This window comes from Polyodon spathula, chromosome 3, assembly GCF_017654505.1.
Source record: "Polyodon spathula isolate WHYD16114869_AA chromosome 3, ASM1765450v1, whole genome shotgun sequence".
Lineage (NCBI taxonomy): Eukaryota > Metazoa > Chordata > Actinopteri > Acipenseriformes > Polyodontidae > Polyodon > Polyodon spathula.
The window spans coordinates 30,783,698-30,799,609 of NC_054536.1; positions in this window are offsets into that span (position 1 = coordinate 30,783,698).

Genomic DNA, 15,912 nt, shown 5'->3' on the forward strand with positions numbered 1-15,912 from the left:
TACACACCGTTACTGAATTCATGATGCGACTATCAACTATATATATATATATATATATATATACTACACACAGTACTATCAGTGTGATTTTAGTGTCTATGTATCATACTGATAACCGCTGACCACTGAAGTTCAATTAACACTTTTTTTTTGTAATGCTACAAAACTAGCGACTACTCTAGCAAACCTTAAAGCAAAGTTTGCTGTCCTACTCTGTTTGTTTGATTTATATATTCGTTTTTTTATTTTTATAGGCCTACTGTAGGATCAGAGTATCCGTTATGCAAGCTAGATGCTGGGCGTTTGAAATACACATAAGCTAACGCATTGCACAAAGTCTTGAATGGTATTATAGAAAACACAGTTGGCTGTGTACATATCTAACGTCCTTATTGAAGAAGTCCATTTTAAGTTTAAGACAGATTCCTGTTGAACAAGCCGATTCATTCAATTGTACAAATACTACCACCGGTGCACAGCCTACCTGTCTGTCTAACATAATGCGATTGGGAAGTTTGCCAAGTGCCAGTTTCTACTGACCTCTCTTCATTTTCAGTACTGTTCAACCGTTTGGTCACAGTATAATGCAAACTCTCCAAGTTTAACTGTTGTGTACATAAAGTGTTTAAAATGTAAAGAAACTAGTATTAATGTATTCATACATACTGTAAACCCTCACTGGCTCTGTATATCCTTAACTTCCTTATTGAATTAGAATCAGCGGTACAAATACCATTACACAGCCTGTCTGTCTATCTGCTTGTCTGTACCTGCACCTTGTTTCAGTAAGTCTATCTGTACAATGTCCCATGCAATGACAAACTGATTTTCAGGGTGTTTATATTCTCTAAATAATTCAAAGGATATATTTCAGTTGTGAATTGGTGTCTGTTTAAGAATGTGCTATCATGTAACTCGCGAATGTGGACTCGCTGCCTCTTGGGACGTTCCTTGAAAATAAGGTGTTAACATCCCAGCTTCTTCTCCCAGCATCGGTTCTGTTGCTGAAATTTAAAATAAACATATAAGCTGGGCCAAAGGCTGTGCCCCCAAGACAAGCTTCCAGTCCTGGACATTATGCATGCTATGAAAACATTTTATAAATTACAATATAAAGTACAAAAAATTATTCAACTCCAATACATCATCTAAAGATCCTTGCAAGTGATTTACTGCATCTCAGTTCATCCGTCCTTGTAACATATCTTTACATTACTGTATTAATAGTTAATCTTGGGCACGTGTAAGAGCTAGACAACTGTGGTTGATCCAAAAGAACACAAATGATGAATACAGATAGAAAAGTCTTGATCAATACACAAAAACACCGGCGGACAGAAGGCACTGGGCTTCAGTTCTGAGGCCAGTCCCCAGTGTGAGCAGCACAGTAGTACATTGTGGTAGTTGCTGGACAGACTGGATGTGGTGGTATTTGTGAAGGAGGTGTGCACAGGCACAGCAGACAGTTGTGCCAGATATTGTTATCCCACAGTCCTCTCTCACACACTGTACTGTACTTCCCCACCCTGAGACAGCCAACCCAAAATTATGTAGTGGCACCAAAAATTGTACAGTTTCTAAAATTTAATAAGATCTGTGTTTGAGTGTGCTAGAAGGGAATGAAACCACCCCATCATTTATATGTTCCTCCTCAGTGCAGCTCAAAACACGAAAAAAAATAGTTTAACAATACAGTTCTATCCAAACAGTGTGGCAATGTCTACTGTACATAGTGTATATTTATTTAGCCTGTATACTTATTTAGCCTAGTGGTATCATAATGACTCAGGTGGGGGAGTATCCTGTATTCCGGGCCCATGCACAGGCATTGTAATAGTTCCAGATTCCAGACAGAACTAATCACATAGTCAGTGTCACACATAACCACACACACACTGACACAGACACACACTTGACACACACGACACACACACTGAGAGCCACACACACCGACACAGACACACACTGACACAGACACACACACACAAACACACGACTGTGTATGTACACTGAACTGTGTGTGTGACACACAAACTGTCTGTGTGGTGTGTGTATTTAAAGACTGTGTCAGACACACATACTGACACAAACAGACACACACACTGACAGACACACACACACACTGACACAGGCACACACACACATAACATTAATAGTAGACCAAGGGGAACCATTACAATTCCTACAAGTTTCTTAAACCATAGCTGCTTAAAGTCTTCTTGTTTAGCCCGTGTCTGACCTGTGAACTGGTATACTGTCAACCTACAACCAACAAATAAAGCAACAGCTGAGGTTTTTTTTTTTTTAAACATTTTTTATGACATTAAGTGTTTCAATTTTGTTAAAGTGTAAATAGCCTTGAATTCTGTCCTCTTACCTTTTGAAGATGAGTGGTTCCTTCAACATGTCTGACTCATGAGTGTTTGAGGTTACAGACACTTCATGAATGCAGTCATTATATAGTTTTCAAATAAGACATCTATGCTGGCATCTTTTGCACTAGAAAACCGTCCTGCTTTGTTTTGGACGATCTAAAAGCATTATCAAAATTGGCAGGAAAAAAATCTACTTATTTGTTACCGTCTATACTTTTCACCAGCATATTATCAACTGTTAAACCTTCAGATTTTTTCTGAAGCTCATCCTTTTTTTAGTGATCTGTGTAACAAAGGGGGTCATTAACTAGTCATGTTCACAAACAAGTGTGTTATTTTTTATTATGACATGGTTATTATTTTCATTGTATTTAACTGAATAATTGAAATAAATTTTATAGCCATTTTAAAAGACAAGTTTATATACATTAACTCACCATTTACAAAAAAAAGAACATTTATTAACATCTCATTATGCTAGTTGTTTAAAAAAAAAACTATTACAGTAACTCATACAACAAAGAGTGTCTGGATCATTCAGAATCCATCTTTCAGGGTAGACAGCTGGAAGAAGGCTGGACCCCCCACCACCACCCCAAAACAAAGAACTGCATAGCTGGCCACAGATAACCAGCATGCAAGGCAGTGGCCTTTAAGGATTTTAAGACACCGGAAAAGCTTTCCCTCACATGAAGATTGCAGCATTGTACTGGCCCTTTTTAAAAATCTAACTCCCCCTTCCTTACTGCTACTAAAATACAAGGGTAATGATTTTTTTTTTATTTTTGTTAACAAAAAAATCATACTACCATGGCGTCCACAGTGACTCATTAAAAAGAAAAGATTAATTAATATATGACGGTTAGTTTTCAACCCCCAACATGTTCCCAGTCTTACAGTATTTTTTAGCAAACGTTTTTGTGGGATAAATGGAAGTACTGTATTACTCGTAGAATTCTGAGAGATGTGTTTTTACCAATAAAGAGAAACGCATGGTATTAATTCATCGTATTATGTTGTGGTCTACTCGACTGGCCATTTACCATTTTATATATTTTATTCATATACTTTCTTCTGCTGGGGCCATGAACGTGAACACACAGAAAAACATTACTCTGCCATGTTTGGTATTGCCTTGCATTGAATATGTACACAAATGTTTCAAAGCCAATATGATAGATGTAGCCAAATTCTGTGCACAATAGGAGGGCCAACGACAGCTGGAAATAACCACTTTCAAAAGTGCAGCGTAAAACATTAACTTCTGTGCCACTTAAAAACCGCAATTAAACCTCTTTCACTTTCCAGTTAATGGTTTCCAGCCAGTACAACTTCAAACACTTCAGATAAAACAATTAAACGTTTCAATCTGAAAAATGTGTCTTGTCTAATATATGTATGGTTGTGTATACAGCTTAAGTCAAATATAAGCCTGCTTGGAAAAATCCAAGAGAAAAAAGTCAGACCCAGAATAAAAATTGTATATTTTTAGTAGAAAACTGTTGAAGAAAGCCTGAAGATGAATTTCTTAAAAACGGACAAAGTACCAGTAATTCAAATTTATTTAAAAGAAAAACGGCACAGTTACTGTAAAAAAGGATTTTTGGGGGACAACTTAATTTCACTAATGGCCTTCAAGGTGCATTTTTGCTGCAATAAATGTTTGCGCTTCTTTTTCTTTTAATGTACGGCACATGTATGAATAATATACTTCATGGTAGATTCATTTTGTAGATTTTTAATAAAAAACCAGATCAAAATCAACTCGAACTTGACCAAAATGACATACAAAAGAAACAACACAATAAAGGCTTCTACTGAACGAGATGAACCGTCTCCTCGGGGAATTGTATGTCAGTTCCGTGAGTAACATCAAGCTTTACAAGAAAGAGAGCTGTGATCAATCACTTTTGAAATCACCCACCGTACAACAGAATCGCGAATCCAGCGAAAGACGCAGCATTTAACAATGCTAACAACGCTTTCGTAGCAGTAATTAAAACAAACAAGACAGAGTGGGGAAAAAAAAAACAATACTCTATCCCCCAATAACACCGGCAGATTTAGAGGAGTTAATAAAAAATAACAAAAAAATTCCACAAGACACCAGCGAGCCACACCAGACGATATGAGGCAAGCAAAATTGTTCAGCGATGCGACTAAATGAATAGAACTTATTTATACTTTTGATAAGTATCTTTCACATCACAGGCGACGCGATCGGCACTGGAGCGGCGGGAAATAAATCGGATTGGATCTTATTTTTATGCGATTTGACGCGCATCAACTAGTGCATTGAGCAAACAGATTCAGTATGATTCAATTGTATGTATTTCGCGTTGCTGTACTGCCGCCCTGGTGCCGCTCCCGCATTAATTAAAGTTTTATCTGATTTATTTATGTAATTTACAAAGTTTAAATAATATGTCCTAATGAAATAGTACATTAACAAGTAACATGTTAAAGTAATATAATTGATACAGAAATTATTTACTTAATATATAGTTTAATCAATGTTTAAACTAATCAAATGTTCAATCAATTGTTTTTCCACCGTTAAAACCCTAGCTATACAGGGCATCGTGGTAATTGAAGTTCTGCCCTGGTGATGACCTCATGAGCGAAAAGAATAGGAGAAAACATGCAGTCAGTATTTACCCGCTAGATGCTTTCAAAACGAGCAATATTTGGCCGGAGAACCACCAGTCTGGAGGCCTTGATCAAAGGGGAGTAGCCTATAGTCGCATGCGAGACGAATGTGCATTACCTATTAAATGTGACCTCAAGTTCAATGTATAAATAAAACGTGAATTTGTATCATTTTTGTTGAAGAAAATCAATATTTTAATTGACGTTCCAGTACTTTATTGCTTAAAACACCTTAAGTGTGCAGTTATGTCATGTCAACCTCTCCCTTGTCATGCCTTAATGCTTCACTACATACCACTTTGTAATTTTCCATATACTTAATGAAAAACTGACGAAAATGGAAAAATGTGAAATTTCAAAATCTAACATAAAATACTGTACTACTATTATGGCTTCCGGTAGACTTTTGCGTTTTGTAGTTTCTTTTACACACAATGTTAAATAAAAGATCTAAATTATGTTCACATAGTTTTGTATTTTTTATTTTTATTTTGTCTCAATCCTAAAATTCTAGGTGATGCAAAACTGTGGTTGCTCTTAGTTACTTATTCTCCAGGGGTTATAGTGACCAGCGTGTGTGCAGATTCCATTGATGCTGTCACAGCACATATGAGTGTGTGACATCTTCATTTAGGAGGTATGTATTTGTCTGTCAGAGCAGTGATGGATAGCATTCTCCATCACTCTCTCCATCACCACTGAGAAATGTGACAAACCTTATCTTCCTATCTCAGTAACGAAAGTGCACAATTATTGGTTTCCAAAGCCTGAAGCTGGGAATGCTTGAGCCATGATGGAGTGGAGATCAGGGCTGACACTGCTCTAAATTAATCCTAAATTAAATGTTTAAAGACTTAATTAAGCCCAGGCAGTCTTCAAAGGAGAGTTTTGTGACCTCACCCAAGAAAAAAATGCTATGGCCCCTACTGGCAATTTCTGTGTTGGCTGACTTCTTGGTGAACTGCAGGACCAGTTAGTGGAGATTGGAACACGTATTGGGCTAGATTCTCAAAGCTATTTACTCCAAGTCGTAATTAGCACAATTTTATCTGAATAGAAAAAAAAAAAAAAAAAAAATTCTAAAATGAAAAAGAAACAACTTAAGACTACTTACAAGTTACTAAGATCAAAGTCTTAGTTGTTTATATCTGGTTTGGTAACTTTATTGGGTGTGTTTCTCTGAAAAAAAAGTTCTAATAACGATTTAGAATAATTATCTTTGAGACTGTAACCCATTATCTGGTGTCTTGATGAATAAGTTACTTGACTGTTTATATAAATCAAGCATGGGCACTCAGCAGAGTCTGTACAGTGATGGCTTATGATACCGCTGCTATTAGCTCTTATTAATCCTGCTTGTGTCTGGCTCCAGGTCTCATTCACTTTAACATGACACTTTTAATGAACCCTTACTTTAAGAGCAGTACTTTCTGTTCTGTTTATAGTAATGCTCATTTCTTACCAGCTCTTGGTATTCCTTTTAAAAACTCAACTGTCTGCAAAAGAATCAACAAGTTATATAAAGGGATAACTTTCCCATTTGTTTACCCTCATAAAAATGTTCTGCTGTATACCATGGTAAAAGCATGGGAAAAGTATAATACAGTATAATATAAGTATAATACAGCTTAGTAAAATGCATAAAGAAACATGGTGAATTACTGGGAGCTATACTTTACCATGTTAATACATAATAAAAGCTATGTTTAGCTAGCATGGTAAATTACACTGTTATAAATATTTATTAGGGTAGCTTCATTAGTCCAGTCAGTGGAGTTTATTGTGAACGCCAAAGAGAGTTTTGCTAACATTCAACTTGCTATTTTAAAACATGAATTAGAAAAGCAATTCTGTATTACTTATTACTGGTGGAGTTTAGCTAGGACATTAGTAATATGTTACTGGAATTAGTTCCGCTGAGAACCCAGCCAGTAATGTAATTATAGTCTATTAAATGAACATGAATATTATTCTCTGCTATGGTGTAGTATTTGCTTTGAAGGTCTCAAAGATTTAATGTGTCACTTCCAGACTGCCTGTTTTGTATAAGGAGGCTTAGCTCTTGCACTTTAGGTATGAAGTACAGAGATTCTTCCTCATTATCAATTAATCGCATGCAGATTACTGGCCCAATCAAAACAATCGTTATGTAATATATATATATATATATATATATATATATATATATATATATATATATATATCTATTAACTATATATATATATATATTAAATAATATAAATTGACCCAAAGTTAAGTAACTATTTTGAGGGTAAACTCTTGGTATTCCAACTTGACCCAAAGTTAAGTGCTCCAGTCTGCTATCTGGGTCCTGTTCTTCTGGTATGTTTGGTTTGGGACTGTGTGTCAAAGAGTCTGCTGCTCAGGATCAGAGGAGAGAAGATACCTCCTGCATCTACACCTCCTGGAAGGACAATTAAACACAAGGGGGGGCAGGGGGGCAGGAGACTGAACCCCCATCAATACACACTCACATGCACAAAGGAAAACATGTGTGCACACAAACAAGCACACACAATACACAGTGAAATATACATTTCTAGAAAAACACGAAAACACAGAACACACGGAACACTTACTGAAAATACACATGAACCTACATCGAAACATGCACGTGCACAAATACCTACAGTAATGTGAACAGGACATATCATCACACAGACTTCATAGAATCACGATGCTCACTGCAATCTTAAAACTTAAACTCTTCAGCATTAAGAAACAGACTTTTTTTTAAAACAAGTTAAAAGTAGAAAAAAATGGAAATGATCTACCATGGTACACAATGGGCTCTGTAATTATCTGAACAATAGCAGTATACTGCATCAGTTTTGTTTAGATCCTTTCAATTGGCTACAGTGAAGTGCACACTTGACTTTACTTCTGGGATACCTTTACCACCTCAAGGAAGTAACAGTAATTACTTTGGGAATAATACTATTGTTTGTGTGTTTGAAACATGAGATGGTAAATAAGAAGTTGAATCTCCACAGCCTTCCCTTATTAAACTTTACTAAGCTATGGTAAAAGCAAAAAGTAGTAAACTATAGTTAAAGCACAGTAATGCACAGTAAAGGCATGGTATAATATGTGCAATTCTTGTTAAGCTGTAAGGGCTATTCTAGTAAATAAATCAATGCTGTACATGAGAAACAGCACCTTGTCTTTATAGCAGTGTTCCTGCTCACTGCTCACCCCTTGGCTCTAGCTCAGGGTGATCTGCAGTGTGCTGGTTGATTCTCTCCTCTCTCGCAGTGTATAGCCAGGCTGCCCCATCATTGCCGGAGCATATAGCCCTCACTGGGGAGGAGCAGCCCTTTCATCTGCCTTAACAGACCATCACGTCCTTCCTGCACCTACACAGCTGGGAGAACCTCATATAGAAGGAGGCATTGTCTATCTATCTATACCCCTCTAAAAGTGGGCACTGAATCTGAACAGCCAGTTCATCTTATCTTGCTGTTCTGAAGCTTACAATTAAGTTTGCACAAGTGCCTTGACTAGGTAACTTTTACCAGGTTAAACATTTAGAGGCTAGTTCATTCAGAAGTTTAAACTCAGTCATACATTATGAAGAAACACCCAGCCTCTGTCTTCTTGAAGTCAAATCTTATATAAGAGCTTAAATAAATCTTCCATTCTTGCTGCGATTGGCAATTAAGGGAACAGTTAATATGAAGTAGTATCTGTTTGGTCTCCATTAATGCATTACTGAGGAAGTGTTCATTAGATGCAAATAAATATTGCTCCACAATTGCTGAGTTAATTGCTTGAATCTATAATTCTGTGTATGGGAAGCTGATGATGTGAACTGCACTGTTGAACAAAGTTGCCACCTCCTTTCCTTATCACACAACTCTCACTATGCTTCTCTGGTCTCCAGGTAAGTAATTAGGCCCTACACTGTGCTTACTTGAGTGCCACCATCTTCAGTGATAGGGCAAGGTTCTGCACACACTGCTAATTCATTGCACTACCACGGTACCATGTCAGTACCTAACAGACAGTGTGCTTTTTTACATATTAATTACGGGGAGGAACAGGTTAGTTATTGATCCTTTTTTTCCATTGTTGCTAATTTTATTCCTCTATGAAAATCAGCCTTTGCCTTTGTAACTTCGAAGCAGATGTTTTGCAAAAGGTGCTCAATGAGAAAAGGTAAAGATCCGCACATGATAAAAGTACAACGCAGTGCTACCTAAAATATGACCACAGTAAAAGCATAGCAAAGTGTAATAAATAATGGTGAAAGCATGGGTAAGCATATATTTTAAAGCCCAGAGAGGTATGGTAAAGCATATGAAAACATGGCAAGCCATGGTAAACTATAGTAAATACATTTGTAACCATGGGAAAAGAAAAAATTCAAATGACTGTGCAAATTTACTGTGGTAACTTTTTATGGGTAAGAAGAAATGATATAGTTAGAACAGACTAAATATGCAGGGATGGAAATTCCAAAATGTACGCAAAACTTTTTAAACAAGTATTCTGAAAGACTTTTTTATATGCACACCCCCCACAGCACTGCCCTCCCTTTCTCATTTTCATTAATTCTGATCTTGTAAATCCATCTGAGGTGCTAATATCTAAATTGCTCTTTTGAAACCCTTTAGTGCATTGCAGCTGATACTTATAAGTCAGAGAGATACTTATGTACATCCTTCTGATGCCAGGTGATGTAACAGGCAGGGAGCCTCGTAATGCTATCCAGGGTTATCCAGCGCTATCACGTTTTAAGGGCAGTTCTGATGCCAGATTCTTCCTATGATCTCTCAGCCCTTTGCACCCTGTTAGCCAGGCCCTGCAATCCACCTCGACCCCCTCATGCTCTGAGATGGACAGTAGCAGAGATCGGCCCCTTTGATCTGCTGGGCTTCCCGCCGGGAGAGAGGGCCAGAGGACAGCCCAGCTCAGCTGATTGATAGTGCTGTCAAACCAGTGTCTTAATGTAGGTGAACCAGGAAAAAAACGACTCTGAAAAGTGAAGGGTGTAGGTCTTGATCTGAGCAACAGTGGGGTTCATTTTCAAAGCCCTTTTTGCTCCATTTTTAAAAAAGATTAAGAAGAGAAACTAATTTGCAAATGTTCCAAAACAAGGGGGAAAAAAAAGTTTTTTTCTCATTTTAAAAACTGTACAAAATATTTTTTACAGAATAAATCTAACAAAAACAATTACAATCAATTAATACAATTTATTATCCTTCTTGCATCTAAGTGATTTCTTGCTAGTTTAATATGCTGTAATGTCACAAAATTACTGCGTTCTTAAAAAGTCAGATGAACAGTTCTCTATAGGCAGTGTCTTGTACCCCACAGAGTTCACATAAACAGTTTTCCATGGTAACCCTTTCTGCAATGCTTTGCCATGCCACAGGAATAGTGTTCATAAAGGTCTGCAATTGCAGGGCTGCAATATGGTGTACAGCCCGGTTAGCCAGAAGTTGCATCTTGTTGTTTCACTTGGATTACAAAGATACAATATAATTTGCATGTATTTCTAATTAATTGTTATTTGTTATTATTGTAATGTGTGTAGATTTCAACAAAGAAGCCGTGCACATGCCTCATAATCGCATAAATATCTGTAGGAAGCTAGTAGTCTGGAGAGGATTCGTGAATATTCAAGGTAGTTATCTTGATCAGTGAGTGCGTCTCCACATTTTGAATAAGGAAGCTAAAAATAGGTGTGCTGGAGGCTGTCTCCACACAAGCCCACCATGCTAAATGCTTTTAGATGATGCAGTTCCTACTCAGCACAGCTCCAGTATACACCGTGCCAAAGAGCTGTTTGTGGATCATGAGTCAGGGTTAGAAACTGCAATTGTGGGATTAATAAATCCCCTGCTGTGTTGCTGTCACCTTTTCCCAGTCTTCTCAATGCTACTCAGGTTTAAGGGCTAGCTCTCCGAGACAGACTTCCTTAAAGCAGAGACTTCCATTTACCTTCATTTCGCACCCTGCATCCCATCGAACCCGCCCTCGCTGTCACACACACATATGCACACACCTCGTAAAGCTTTGAGAATAGCCCACATGTGGTCAGGCCAGCTTCAGAAAGTGACAAATGGGCACTTCCTATGGGTCACAATGACAGTGGGGAGTACAAAGGGTGCGAGGCAGAGATCAGAGGGGAGGGGGTGGGGGAGCAAAGAGCTCACTGGAACAGTAAGGGCAATCTACAGACCCCCGCATAGAGAACAGGGCAAAGGTGGGGTAAGAGAGACAAGGGCATGGAGATGGGGAGAGAGATGGATAAAATAGGAGCGATGAAGGCAAACTGAAGAAATGTCTCAATCACTTACAGGTCATGCAATAACACTTGGGGCTCTATTTCAAAAGGAGTTACTGTAATTAATGATTGTGGGTAGTTATTATATACAGCTATGGCCAAACGTTTTGCATCATCAAGATATGAATGTAATTTAACATCATGTAATCAAAGAAACTACAAAATGATATCACAGAAGTCTACCAGAAGCCATAATACTAGTACAGTATTTCATGTTAGATTTCAAAATGTCACATTTTTCAGTTTTTGTAGTTTTTTCCATTGTGTATTGAAAACTATATAACTATGACAACTTAAAATTATTCAGCAGGTTTAATTTGACTTTATAAATAAAAATGTATTAATTCTACAGGTGGTGCAAAACTTTTGGCCATCATTGTAAATGTACTTTCTACCATGCATTCAAAACACTCAATCAAATATTACACTGAGACAGGTTAGATTTTACTAGCTACACTGCTTGTCTACTTGACTTATACTAGCTATTTTAATCTTAATTGGTTGCAATTTAATTTAGATTACTGGATATACTCTTGCACAAGTTTTAGCATATACCTTTACTTTCAGTTGAACATGTATTATTGTAACTGTTTTTCTAGGTTAAGTAAAATACACAAAACACTTATTAATATTTTCTAAATTATTCTATTAATCCCTCGACAAAATGGTTTCTAGCCATGAAAACCACGTGCTCTTGAAAAATGAGATACAATAAGAGGCTACTGCCACCCAAGGTGTTCATAGACCCTGTGTTAAAGCTCCCCCAGTCCAATGCACGTTAATCCAAGTGTTTCTACCATTACATGACTATCCCATTCCATACCTACACCACTCTGTGTGAAGAAGTGTCTCTGCTTCTGTTCTAATTCTATCTCCTCTTAATTTCCAAATGGGTCCTCTGGTCATGCATGGTTTCTGTGCTGTGCTAAAAGTGTTGATGAGGGTAAACTATGTGAACTCCATTTAAGACTTCAATCATGCCCCCCTAGTTTTTCTTTGTTCTAGTATATTATATAACCTCAATAACTTCCTTGGATTTGTACTCTACAGCTGTGACCACAAGTTTTGCATCACCTGGTAGAATTAACTCGTTTTTCCTCATAAAGTTGAAAGAAACCTGCTGAATAATGTTACATTAACATATCAAATTGCTCTCTGCTTTGTATTTTTCCATATACTTAATAAAAACTGACAAAAATTGAAAAAAAATGTGAAATATAACATGAAATACTGTACTACTATTATGGCTTCCAGTAGACTTTTTCGATATCATTTTGTAGTTTCTTTAATTACATGATAAATAAAAGATCTAAATTTATGTTCATACAGTTCATTTTGAAAATTATGTCTCAACTCTAAAATTCCAGGTCATACAAAACATTTGGCCATAGCTGTACACTTCTGGCAACAGACCCAAGCATTCTGTTTGCCTTTTCTGATTGCTTCCCCACACTGAGAGTGATGAGTCCATTCCAACAGCAGGTATTTCTCTTGTGAGCCCCCTCTATACCTCTGTACCTCTATACCCCACATTTGGTATCTGGATCTTACATTTTTTAGTGGCCAGTATGTAACACTTTGCCTTAGATTCAATGTAGCATTTTACAACTCTGCCAGTTATATTACAGCCATATTCCCCAGCAATTCACCTTCATTGCATAATTATAGCCCCATCCTTTACTGCCTGTGCCTCCTTTTCCTGTGCCTTTTCCTGATTACAGAGGGGACGGTGCCTAAGGCCCCCAGTTCATCTGTAACAGCTGTTGGGTGAGTCGACCCTTATTGTTGAGGTGTAGCTGGCCTTGGAACACAGCACACAACAAAGGACGCTTCCTCCTGTTTAGGTCAGAACTGACAAACTAGGTGTCCCACTAAAGCCCAGAGCCATTTACAATGCTTGCGAGTCTCAATCTGTTTAGATCCCAACCAAGGCTGGTATACTGTATAGCAGTTCATCTATAAAAGCCACTTAAAATTGTGAGATGTAAAACTAAAACTCACTCACACATTTAAATTAAAATTTAATTAAAAATATGCTATCAAAGCTATTTACTCCAAATCCTCATTAGCAATTATTTTTTCCAGAAAGGAAAAACACACTCAATAAAGTTAGCACACTAGAAAGAAACAACTTGAATATTTAGTGCTGGGGCTTGTAAGTTGTCTTAAGTTGTTGTTTTTATTTGTTTTAGAACTAGTAATTGATTCTTACACAAAAAAATGCTTTTATGACAATTTGGCGTAAATAGCTTTGAGAATCTAGCACAATGGCCCTGAATATCAAGTGTCTTCCGACAGTCTGAAACTCGCTGTTTCCGTTTGTTTTAACCCGACTCTTATCCCGAACATTGTTTCCATCATAAAATGAAGCACTTTTCTGCTGTTTGCCGACAAGTGGAATTGGTGCAATTTACATAAAGGTGACAGAATAACTTCAATATTTAAATGAGAAACCTTTTTGTTAATGATGCAAATGACCGTTTTTACAAAATTTCAGAATTTTAATCAATGAACAGGTGGGAATGAAAGGTAGGTTGAGAAAAACAAAACAGACGTGTGTTTCAAGAGATATGGAGAAACAAGACAAGACACATTCAATAGAACACAATAATAAAGCAAGTATGTAGGGACAGAAGTAAAAAGGTAAAGTTAGAAAGCCCATTTTAATGTAGCCTAATTTTGAATGCATGTTCTTTATTAATTAAATTATAGTTTCATGTACACGACTATGGCGGATATGTTATGTCAAAAATGAAAAATAAATGAATACATAAATACATTTATAGGCATTTGTTTATTTATTTATTTATTTTTCATTTTGGTATAAAATATGCACCATACCTGGTTGCCCTTTATGAAAATGAATAACCTGTGAGTTTATAATAGGATATCATACAAACAACCGATGGCAAAGAACGACAGGGCTGTGAGTGATACTGGCCATGCATGAGCCCTCAGGGTGCTTTAAATCCTCTTTAAGTTCATTACATAAATACAACATTGTAGCTTTATCCATTCAAAACCTCTGTAGCACTTGCTTGTCTATAAGATCCAAACAGGTGGCCCTTTGACGATACACCAGTGGGGTATACTTTCAGTTTCCATTACATACTGGGGGGGGGGGGGGGGCAGCTACATTATCCATTTCATTCTCTAAAATCCCAGCAGTCCTAGCAGCACATTTGGGCACCATACCATAAGTACAGTCAAAGAGTCACCACTCACAGCAGACCTTTTTTTTAATTTTAGCATAGAGCCTGTTTGAAATATTCCCAACTCCATTAGGACTCTTTGAAACAGGTGGAACCGCTTTAGATGGAAAACACTCCATCTGACCACATCAACCCTTTAGATTATTGCACAGGGGTATGTTAATTAAGTACCCGCTTTGTTTGCATAACGTTCTTCATAGTGTCAGAATTGTGGGTTTGCCACTGTTCTCACCCTTCCTGGCCATTTTAGATTTCTGTTCGGAACATGAAAATCAGTTGGAAAGTTAAAACACTACCACAAAAGCCCTACCCGATGGAAAAGCTTTCATATTCTGGGCCAATGTGTCTACTTAATGAATACTTACTAATCAAAATGACTAGGAAATAAGGGGACATAAGCAATAAATAAAATAAGTACCAGATACCATCATATATTATTTATTGCATTGGTATATAAATCATAACTGCTTTATAAACAGTGCACTTGATTCCATAAAAACTAAATACAATTTATTAGATCTCTATCTGGCAGGTAGTCATAAAATTCACCACACTGGCAGTTATTAACATGCTCTCAGGGAAGCTGCCAGATCAGGTCCACACTTTCTGTCCAGTTCAACTGAAGGCAAGTCTGGTGCTGTTAGGAGGCCCCATCTTTGAAGTCTCCACACCTGCTCTACCCTTCCCCCTGCAGTGCTCCACAGCATGCTATGAGATCCTGTCTGTGGACTCTACCTTTGAAGTCTGATACCATCTGCAGGAGTGCATTGTTCTTACACCTTACATCCTGCCCCACAACCCTATCCCCCCCCAAATAGTTCCAAAATAGTAGTTGTATGTGATTTTTTTTTTTTTTTTTTCAGTTTGTGAGCTGGCTGTGGGTGAACACAGCAGCATACTGTATCATGAGATACCAATCCTGGAGTTCAGCCCAGGGCAACACCTGAGAACTGTCCACTATCCCTCAATAGCCATGGTCCAAGATGAGATGTTTGTATGTCATTAGTAAACATCCAGGTAGATGCACAACTTAAAACTGGGGGTTCACGTCACTCAGTTTTTTGTCTCCCTGTGGCCAATCTACCAGAATGCAAGGTATTTGTTTAAGTTTATTAAAAATAGAAGTCCAGCTGTAGAGCTGCTGCTGTGAGCCATTGGCCTCTACAACCTCCACATGCCAGCACTGTCCTGGTTGACTGCACCCCTGCTGGTCTGGGACAGTTGAGTCGCTCCTCCAACCTAGCAGCAGAATTCCTCTGCCATAAGGAGGATGCAGTATTTCATCAGGTAACTGCAAAACTGCACAACGAAAACAATGTATACAAATGTTTCAAAGGAATATTGTTAATAGATATTTCACTGT